Source organism: Leiobunum rupestre, chromosome 7, assembly GCF_980474605.1.
Source record: "Leiobunum rupestre chromosome 7, qqLeiRupe1.1.hap1, whole genome shotgun sequence".
Taxonomy (NCBI): Eukaryota; Metazoa; Arthropoda; class Arachnida; order Opiliones; family Sclerosomatidae; genus Leiobunum; species Leiobunum rupestre.
The window spans coordinates 13,754,297-13,765,583 of NC_143390.1; the positions used below are offsets into that span (position 1 = coordinate 13,754,297).

The window sequence follows — 11,287 nt, forward strand, 5'->3', positions numbered from 1 at the left end:
GTTATAGATAAGTATGTCATAAATTTTAGGGCGTGTTCTTTGGGTTCTAACGAGTCAAAAATGTCCTATGAACATGGGTCCTAAAATGCTTTATTACATAGTTCTAGGCCCAAAAAAACGGCCCCAAAACAACCCAATTGTTTCCATTTAATATTCATTTGTTTTTACCTCTCCGATATGGCGGTTGTGGGTGTTCGGTGTGTGGTGTTTGACAAGCGGACGTTCTACCACAGAACCACCAACACTTATTACGCTTCATCGAAAATTAAACCTTCAGCTTTATCGGAAGCGTTTATTACAAATTAACAGAGTATTAAATTTCGGGTTTTATTAAATAGAACGAAATTTCGTGTTCCATATAAATTATTGCATCGAAGTAATTCTAATGTAACGTATTCTCTGTTGATTAAAAACGAAAGCGCCGCCCAGGTTTCGAACCCGAGCCCTTCTGCACGACAGGCGAATGTTCTACCACAGACCCACCGATAGATGTTACGCTTCTTTGAAAATTATAAACTCAGCTTAGCGGGAGAGTATATTAATGGTTTTTAAAGTCTAAATTTTTTACGTATGAAATTTTAAAGGTCAAATCTGTTTTAGCGCAGTCAGCCGAGATAAGAGGGTTAAAGGGTAGACCCTGTGGGTGGTCCACTTTGTTAGTTTTTTGTTATTTATTTACGGGTTTTATTATCGACCTATATATAGTTGTGTTAATGCAAAGGCGATAATTTAACGTTTATTGCTTTAGGAGCTGTCGGTTAGTCAAGTGGCTCTCTGTGCTTTGTTGATGGTAAGGTTTTTGCTTCTTGTAAATACATTTGGTGTGGATATTTGGATATCTACGATTTCTAACTCAGTCAATGATTTCCTGGGTGTGCGAGTCATTATATGATATTGGAAATTGGACGGTATCGGTCTTTTTCATGCGGTATGTGTCACAACGTCAACTGGAAGTCTAAAATGAGCGTTAAAGATGCGGCAGGTATTTCGTAAGCGAGAAAAATACAAATACCATCTGTAGATATTTCTTTCATTAAAATTTGCTTCGTATTATATTCAGCTAATAAACGTGTACTGTAAAAAGGGTTAAATTCAATTGTGCATTGTTTTAGTACGTCTAACTCACTGTTGTAACTACTTAATTTATAATATTTTGAATAAATTAAAATCGGTTGTTTCGTCTCATTTATTTTAATTTTAATTAAAATTTTATACCGGGCGGGATGGAACCGGGATTACGTTTTTAGTAAATAACTCTGAATTGCGGAGATATACAGGGTCTTTTTTTTTGCTCGGAAAAGTGTTTTTTTTCAAAAACTATTTATAGTACCGATTTCAAATTTGGAAGGTCAATTCTCTATACCGGGGGACATCAGTTTGAGAAATTTTAGCGTTTTCGGTAATGTTTTTCACCAATTTTGAAAAATTATTTTTCGACCACTAGGTGCGAGATAAAAAATTTCTATTATAAAGTTGTAGGCCGTCATCGAAAACCCTTAAAAATTGTTCACTCGACGAAAAACAATTTATTTATCAGTGAAAATTCGAGCTTGAAAAATTTACAAGTTGGTGAAGCCAAATTACGATTGTTTGAAACCGGATTTAGACTTCGAGAACAATGTACTCGCGTACTTTGTGGCATATCCTCGTCACAGTGGCGCTAACGCCGCTGCTGATTTGGGTTGTTCTGCAAATCGTGTGTGGAAAATTCTTCGTAAGAATCGCTATCACCCATACAGAGCTACGCTCCACCAAGGACTAATTGACGGAGACCATCAAAGACGTTATGAATTTAGCAACTGGTTACTAAATGCTGTCCAAGAAGATAGACAATTTTTGCGCCATGTTTTGTTCTCCGACGAAGCGTCATTTTCTAGAGATGGGCCCTTTAATCATCAAAACAGCCATCTTTGGTCTGACATCAACCCACATTGGGGTTTTGAATATCATCACGGGTCAATGTTTGGGTTGGACTTGTTGGAAACCGTTTGATTGGTCCCTTTTTCCTGCCGACGAACCTCAACGGCCAAAGGTATTTACATTTTCTACAGAACGAACTGAGTGACGCAATCGACGACCTTCCATTGGCTGAAAGACGTCAGTTGTGGTTTCAGCAAGATGGCGCCCCTCCGCATTTTCCCCGGCAAGTAACTGAGCACCTCAACAACGAGTTTCCTGAAAGGTGGATAGGGAGAAATGGTCCAGTGCATTGGCCAGAAAGGTCACCTGACCTAACACCGCTGGATTATTTTCTCTGGGGATTCGTTAAAGCAAAGGTATACGCCACGCCCATTGAAACTAGGGAGGAACTCATTAGACGAATAATCAGTGCTTGCCGAGACGTCACACCAGAAATGGTAGAGAAAGCGTTTGAGAACTTAATTGTCCGCGCACAAACCTGTGTTGCAGCCAATGGTGATATTATTGAAAATGTTTTGTAAGAATTTATGTGAATAAAATATCTGCATTTAAAAACCAAACGTGTACATTTTTTCAAGTGTGAAAACTCTACTACGTTTGTATTAGACTTGTTCCCTTTTCAATTATCGTTTCAAACAATCGTAATTTGGCTTCACCAACTTGTAAATTTTTCAAGCTCGAATTTTCACTGATAAATAAATTGTTTTTCGTCGAGTGAACAATTTTTAAGGGTTTTCGATGACGGCCTACAACTTTATAATAGAAATTTTTTATCTCGCACCTAGTGGTCGAAAAATAATTTTTCAAAATTGGTGAAAAACATTACCGAAAACGCTCAAATTTCTCAAACTGATGTCCCCCGGTATAGAGAATTGACCTTCCAAATTTGAAATCGGTACTATAAATAGTTTTTGAAAAAAAAACACTTTTCCGAGCAAAAAAAAAGACCCTGTATCTTTAAGTGTCATCTCGAGAAATTAATACCATTAGAAACAATTCTTCCGAGGAGAGGTATATTTTGGCAAGCTTGCCAACTTGTTTAACGTTAAAGCGATAAACACAATAGCAAATGCCAAAAGTTCATTATTGGACTAGCAGAAGTGTGCTAAATCCTACAATGATTTTATTAATGTAAAGTTCCATTATTTCCAAGATGGCCAGAAATTTTGCAAATAAGCAACTTGTACGAGGTGAATGCCAATTCAAAGTATTTTCCCAGATGGATGCTGGGATAGTGCTTCTTATTTTGGAAAGCGCACAAGAGCGAAATACCGGTGTTCAGGAAACGGAATGGTTTTTTCCTGTTGAAGAATGGTACTTGTTAGTGTTGAATACGGGAAATGGTACTTTCGAATGTTTACAATTGCTTCCATTTAGTAATCATTTGTTTTTTAATGGTGAAACTAATGGGACCTTAACTGATGTCCTTAAGTTTTTTAAAGAATTTACATAAATGTGAATTACTTAGAATTGAAGTTACAAATGCAAATTTATGTTTTATTTAAAACCTTACAAAAATTGTTCAAAATGGCCACCTCCGTCTCTAATACAGGTACGAGCTCGTCGTACAAACGGTTCTCAAACTCTTTCAAAGATTCCAACTGTGTTGCGAATAGTTTTAGAGCCAACAATTATGCGCTGTCGCAGCTCGTAAACGTCCCGAACTTCAGTCTTGTAAACTATGTTATTAAGATAGACCCAGAGTGGCTTTAAATCGAGAGATCGTGCTGGCCACGCAACTGGTCCACCACGACCTATCCACCTTAAAGGAAAAGTCGCGTCATGATGAGCTCTTACGTCGCGGCTAAAATGGGGGGAGCTCCATCGTGCAGAAACCACATGCACCTTCTCGTTTCTAATTTAGACTGAAGGAAAAAAGGACCAACTAAATGGTCACCAACAATACCACACCAAATATTTAGGCTAAACTGCACTTGATGAGATCTAACACTTGTCCCGTGGGGTTAGCCGGACTCCGCTGGTGAGTGTTGTGTAAGTTGAATATACCGTCACGGGAAAAATTGGCGTCATTGTCTGTTAACGGAATACTCGAGAACTGATGGTCACGACCTACTTTGTCAACAAACCACTGAGAAAAGTCAACATGCCTTGGATAGTCTGCGTTGTTCGGAGTTTGAACCTTTTGAAGGTGTTCAGGGTGAAATTGATGACCATGCAAAATTCGCCAAACCATAACATGATTTACACCCAATTGTCTCTCAACTTGCCAGGTTCTTGTTCCAGGATCGTTTTCGACAATGGTAAGAACCTAAAGTAATTATTATTTAAATCCACTTTGATAAAGTAGTTTACTTAACAAAAACGTAAGACAAATAATATCGAATAACATGTTTTAATCAAAAACTTGTTGAAGCAAATTGGTGTAAGTACCTGTCCCTCTAGGTCTTCTGGTACGTTTTGCACTCTTTCACGAGTTTGTCCTGGTTGAATTGGTCCGTGTTCTCTCAAGCAGCTGTCAACGGTCTTCGAGGGAACTGTACTCGGTACATTCTTTGGGCTTCTACACTATTTCCCTGAGCCCGCCCGTACATTAGGTGCATATCCGCGTACCTGGAATTAGAAAAATGCGCAAAACTTATCTTAAATTTGGATACAAAATAATGAATTGTCGATACAGCGCTTTAATTTGCTTTTTAAAAAGCACCCTACCTTTAATAGCAAAGAACAAAGTCAAATATCGCAATTGAAATTTATCCCTCTGACCTGATCTGTTCAGAGCAGATCAAGTTAGATAACGCCTTCACAACTAGTGTTAGGTCTTATTAAGTACAGCTTAGGCAAAACTTTCGGTGTGGTATTGTTAGTGTTATTTGTTTCTTCCGCCTAGGCAAAATGGTCTGGCGTTACACAAATCAAACTGTAGCAGGAAACTATAGAGGTATACACTTGGAATGTCTAAAGTTCCATTGGGACGGTGATACGAAAGCGCGTCGAGAAAAAGGTGGGGCTTAAAATTTTTTCTACTGATGATTCCCTTGCCTTCGACCCTGGGACGTTAGCCGCTCTGGGAACTAGTGACCACTGTGTCCTATTGTTTAAAGTTCAATTGTTTGGTAATCACTCTTTCTTTACCCCTAGACCAAATTTTTTCAAAGGAGATTATGATTCCTTTGCCCCCCTCCTCACCACTGTTGATTGGTCACTCGTTCTAGGGTCCCCTGACCTCTCTTAGTCCTGGAAGGCTTTTCTCTCTTTATTAAATACTAGTATTGCTAATTTTATTCCCTTACGTAAACCTCCTTCAGCCCCCAAGCCTGACCCTCGAACGACTCGTAGCAGGGACTTTGAGGCTGCTGCCTGGTCACGTCTCGTTAAAGCTAAAAGACGTGACATTCCTTCTCCTACTTTAGACTCCCTCCATAACAATTATCGTACAGCTCGCAATGCTTTTACTTCCCATCTTCGTAATACCCGCCGCAAATATGAGGCTGGGATTACCTCTCAAATTAGTAACAATCCTAAATCCTTCTGGGCCCATGTCAATAAGTTTCGTTCCTCCAGAGTGCCTATCACTGAACTAAAAAAGCCTGATGGTACTATCACCACCAGTCTGACTGGTGCCGCTTCTGTTCTCAATACTTTTTTTTGCCTCCACTGTTAACCCTCCTTGTCCCCTTACCCATTATTATCCTCCACTATTCCCCCTGTTTCTTCCGGTAGCTCTACCTTCTTCACGAAATTCTCTGTTGAACCTCCTGACATTATGCACCTTTTACGGAATCTTAAAGTATCTAAATCCCCTGGCCCTGATGGCCTGCATCCCTTCCTTCTTAATTCCCTGGCCATCTTCCTTTCCCTCCCCATTTACTTGCTCATATCCCGCTCATTTACCCTTTTTCAACTCCCACCTGCCTGGAAAGAAGCCCATAATACCCCTATCCACAAAAAGGGCTCCAGGGCCGACCGTGCCAATTATCGTCCCATTAGTAACCTAAATCAAGTCCCCAAGCTCAGTGAGCACATAGCTAACAAACAAATTGCCGATTTTTTGCGCACCACTAAATTTTTTCCCCCCTCCCAGCGTGGCTTCCGCTCCAACCGCTCGTGTCTTACTAACTTACTCCAAGCTACCAATATATGGTCCAAGTGGTTGGACGAGGGCTATATTGTTGATGTAATTTTCCTGGATTTCTCCAAGGCTTTCGACTCAATCCTACACTCCCTTCTCTTAAATTCCCTCTCCTCTGCTGGTATTAGATATCAATTATTTATTTTTAACAAATTACATTGAAATAATTATATTTGTCTATAATAACATTTTCTTCGTCTTACAAACAATTTTACTTACGATGAGTTCGCAGAAATTATTTTCCACAAATGATTTACCAGAATACATCATATTGATTTCTGAAGAGTTTAAGTTACTAACAGCATCTAAAAAGTGTAAATCAACTCTTTGATACCACTCCATCATTAAACAGTCGTGTTGTAATTGGGACTCGTGCGATATTTCACACCCGTAACACTTGTTTCGAATAAATTTACGTAGTTGATTTTCGATATTATCACTAATAAGATTGTGAACTCGTTTAACCTCATTAAAATATACTAATAGTTCATCATAAATTTCGGTAAATTTCCTCCAAAATGTAATATATGGGCCTCCAAATTATTTAATATAAAAAAATTATGTATTTTGTTTGCGAAATAATTTATTTATTTATTAATTTTCCCATATTCAATGCGAGTTATTTGCTTAACGACACTGCTGTTTTTATTCCTTTCAAAGGTACGAGTCACATTTCTGCGACAGTAGTTTATTTATTAGTTTTAATTTTTCGCGAGCGCTACTATACATGTATCGAAATTGTATCTTTAATTTTATCTTTACAAATTAATGGTTCTTAAACTTACTTTACTTACACTTGTTAGTGTACCTACGTAAATTCATTTTCGTAAAGTTGTAAGGACCTTAAGACGACTTTTGGAGGCCCCTACCAAAATTTCAAGTAGGCCTAGGCCTACCCCGGCCTATTGCTGGCGCCACTACTGCTATTTGTCTGGTCGTTGATCCATCGAAAAACGACGTAGAGCATTGGGAGGACTCGGCCTGAAAGAACGATGAAATCTCTTCCCGTTTCATCCATAATTGATGTAAATCTTCTTCTGTTAGCTTAATCCCCTTTTTCCCATCTATTGTTCCAAAAAAGATTTCACAATCCGGTGTAACTGCGATACCTTTAACTTGGGATATGGGAAACATTTTAGTCCATTCCTAAATAATATAGCCGGTATATAGTTAAAATCAAATAAATATACATATATGTTAAGATACAAATAATTTTATTATGAACAGATTTTATACTTACATTTTTTAAGGTTTACTAGGGGTTGCTCCTATTTCAATGAAAAACTCTTGGAATGTGGTTTAAACATTCAACGAGTTCCCTCTTTTTATACCCGCAAAGTACTTAACGATTCTATCTTATTGATTAAAATAGACACTTAATGACATTAAATGGAGTTTAAAATTAATTTCATTCTACGTTTCTTTAACAGCGAATATTCCATGACGTCAAAACACTCAAATCCATGTTTTAAATTCAAATTAACCGCGTCTCAATCCGCGCACGCTAAAACCGCGCCCCAGGTAATCCGATGTGTGCGCTATCTCTCACCCAGGTTATCAAGTATCATAACATAATTTCAACTTATTCCATACGATAAAACGCGAGATAAACAAGCCGTACGTTCAAGTACCATATAAGTGTATTCTTCGAGATAAGCGGAGATAAAGATAACATAAAACAAGACGGTCCTGAAAAACATATGTTGATATGAGAAAAAACATATCGTCGCGAGAAATATCATAAATACATTGACTTTTCAACGATTTTACCCCTATTTCACCCCTTAAATCCCGGATCCCCGACCCCGATCCCGGGATCGGAGCGGCGACCTTACTACTCACTAAAAGCATTTTGGCAATGTATTATAGATCAGATAGCCAGGGACCCGATCTTGATTTCGTCGAGTGAGGTCCATCTCTGTATTAAACCACAAGTTTGTGATCGATGCGTACAAACTCACCCTACGGACGATTCCTGCTCCAGCGAGCTTAAATGTATCAATTGCGGACAAGCCCACAAGGCCTCAGATCATAGATGTCCAATAAGAAAGGAACAAAACCAAATATTGAAGATTCAACAAAGTGAGAATATTTCAAAACGTGAAGCTACCTGGAAATTGAAGTCAATACAATACAGCAATCCTTACCTCCGACTAAGAACCTCACCAACTATCCGATACTTGGATTACATGGACCGTGGCGAATAAATCTATCACACTTCTGCGATGGAATATTCCAAGTTATCGCGCTAACACTATTGACTTTTACGACATAATGTTGAAAACCAAATCATCCATCATCGCTTTACAAGAAACATGGCTAAAACCAGCCGATCAAATTTCCTACCCACCTCGTGACTTTGACACTTTTCGACGAGACCGTTCTTCTTGTAACACGACCTCGCCGAAAGGTGGTGTAGTCGCGCTTTACATCTCTCGTAATCTATATGCTTGCAGCATCTCTCTCTGTAATACGGCTGTGGAAATCATTAGGATCACTATTCCTTGGGGCAAACAACCCTTACGAAAATGGTGGATCAAAATTTGATCCAAATTTCATCAAAAATTGGACAGATCAAACGGGCATTTAATAACATACTTCACTGGATTAAATTTTGGATCCAACTGTTATCTATTTGGGATCCAAGGGTCTTGATCCAATGAGATTCGGATCCCGTCGGGATCCAATGAGATTTGGATCAGCTCTTAATCCAATGATAATTGGATCCAGTTGGGATCCAATAAGATTTGGATCCGGTCTTGATCCAATGAGATTTGGATCCAGTTGGCATTCAAAGAGATTTGGATCCGATTAGTTTTGGAACAGATTTTGATCCAAAGAGACTTTTATCCGGTCGGGATCCAATTATATTTGGATCCGATCTTGATCCAATTAGATTTGGACCAGCTCTTAATCCAATGAGATTTGGATCCAGTTGGGATCCAATGAGATTTCAATCCAGTTGGGATCCAAAGAGATTTGGATCAGCTTTTGATCCAATGAGATTTGGATACCGACTAGGAACAGCATTATAAGTACCACGGCCAACTTTGATTTCGCGCTGCCGCGCTATAGCGGCCATAACAATCGCCGTGTTTTTGCAAAATAAGATTTTTCCCGCCAGGGAGAAGTAGCGCTAGAACTCCTCACATAATTTCTCTTTTTATTGCCGCCTTCCAGTGCAATCAGCTGTTATTCTTCAAAGAAAAAGTCGTTTTTTCCCAGGTTTTATATTTTATATTAACGAAAGAGTAAATTAATATTTTAGTTATATTTAAATTATAATTTAGCTTTGAAATATTTTTAATACTCTATTTATATTCTACGACAATAAAAATAAAAAATGTGTATCTCCGGCTCTGCTCCGCCAGATGTGGTCAACACCTTATCACGGTAATGCGTAATTATGAATAGTATTTTTTATAAAACCAATAATTCAAATATTTTAAATTAAGTAATTATTTACCTACATCTTTAAAATAATGTTGTTGATAATTATTCTTGATATTAAATAGATATATTTTTAGTATAGTTGTAAAGTGAATCTTTGAATAACAAAGTAAATGTTACTGAAGTTTGTATTCTTTTCTAGATATTGGCTTATATACAAGTTCTTTTACTTTTTCATGCTTAGCAGAAATTGTGCGCGTTATGTTATCCATAACCGGAGGGACTATTTTCCTGCAATTAATTTGGCAGGTTCTGGATCACAACTATAAAATAGTGGACAGAGTTCGTGCTTTGGCAAAATGCATTTCTCAAGTTCATCGTAAACACCTTGAGACCCGCAAATGTTGCACAAAGGTGACTATTCTTGATACAATTAATATGAATGGACGACTTGGATATTTAAGATTTCCTCTATCTTGGTTTTTAATCAAATCCAATAGTGGAGAGCTGTGACATGGCTGGGAAATGTTTACAACGCAGCAGCCACAAAATTCCTTCTTTTGTAATTCCCTCAAAACATACCCAGCTAAGTATGCTTCACAGGCTAATTTTAAGGTAGAACATTGAGTTTCAGGAGTGATCAAAAGGGCATCTAAAATATTTTTATAGTCTTCAGGAATTTGATTGTCGGACAATTTAGAAGGTCTTGTATCACACCAAGGAGATGGCTTTTGTAACTCCCGTTTCACCATTAATTTTTCCAACGTATCTCTTCAGTGTCATCTTTGATGGGAGCTTTAGGAAACCATTTTTCCTTGAAAATTGGTAACCTTTAATTAACCTGTAATTTTAGGTTTTGACGCCAAATTTTTGATTACCAGTTATTTATGGTGACTTTTATTGAGTTTTTATAGTTCTACAATTTCTTTTTCGATTTCATCTTCAGCCACCTCAGAAATATTTTTTCCTGAAGAACTTGCACTAGCACTTTCAACATGACTGATAAATATTTTTTTAAATAAAGATACAAACCTGAAATATAATCGTCGTCCTTGAAATGTAGACTACATCTTTACCATTTTCACTCATTTGAAAATCTTTTCATTTAATGATTTTTAACCATAATAACCGAAGATTTTCATTGCTTGGGAACTCGTGAAAAGACAAATCTGTCATATTTTTTGTATTTGAGGTACAAGATGGTATGGTTTCATATTTATATACGTTTTATTATTAATAACAATAAATCAAAAATTACCGAGACGTTTCTAAGCCCGATTTTCAAAAATGGCGCCTTGTATCAATTACGCGTCTCTTTATATGAAATTCTCCCCTCTTTGACTAAAAAACACATTTCCTTTAATTAGTTTAGTTTATCTGGCAATTTTACCCGAACATAATTCTAAAACATGTTATTTTCATTTCATTTATGCCAACGTGTTTTTTTCCGAAAAAATTATGTTATTACGAGAGAAAACGTTTTTTCCGGATTTAATTCGAGTCCCCCGCCTTTGCCTGTAATAAAATTTACATATTTTGTGAGGAGACGTAGCGCCCTAGCGGGACAATTTTCTTTCGCTTATTTACATGGGATTTGAAAATTTTGTTATGGCCGCTATAGCGCGGCAGCGCGAAATCAAAGTTGGCCGTGTAAGTACAGAATCTAGGTGGTAATCAATATTTTGGAAAAAGATAATTTTAGTGGCATGAATTATATTTAATTAACATTAACAGCAGATACTACACGTCACTTAGCCGTGAGAATAACTCACAGTTAAGCACATATGACAATTAATTATAGCCAAAAGGATGAGAACGACGCCAAACTCCGTGCGAAAATATGTTACATACATAACAAATCATGCCAAGAAACGATAAGGTACTATA

At 37.5% G+C, this 11,287-nt stretch overlaps 1 long non-coding RNA gene across 1 annotated transcript; it reads left to right on the forward strand.

Moving 5' to 3' along the window:
• The first annotated feature begins 9,267 nt into the window (after nt 1–9,267).
• Nucleotides 9,268–10,189, forward strand: LOC149934832 (uncharacterized). Its single transcript, XR_016472337.1, has 4 exons — nt 9,268–9,403; nt 9,710–9,814; nt 9,901–10,015; nt 10,070–10,189. It is a non-coding gene; the product is annotated as an uncharacterized LOC149934832 (long non-coding RNA).
• The last annotated feature ends 1,098 nt before the right edge of the window (nt 10,190–11,287 follow it).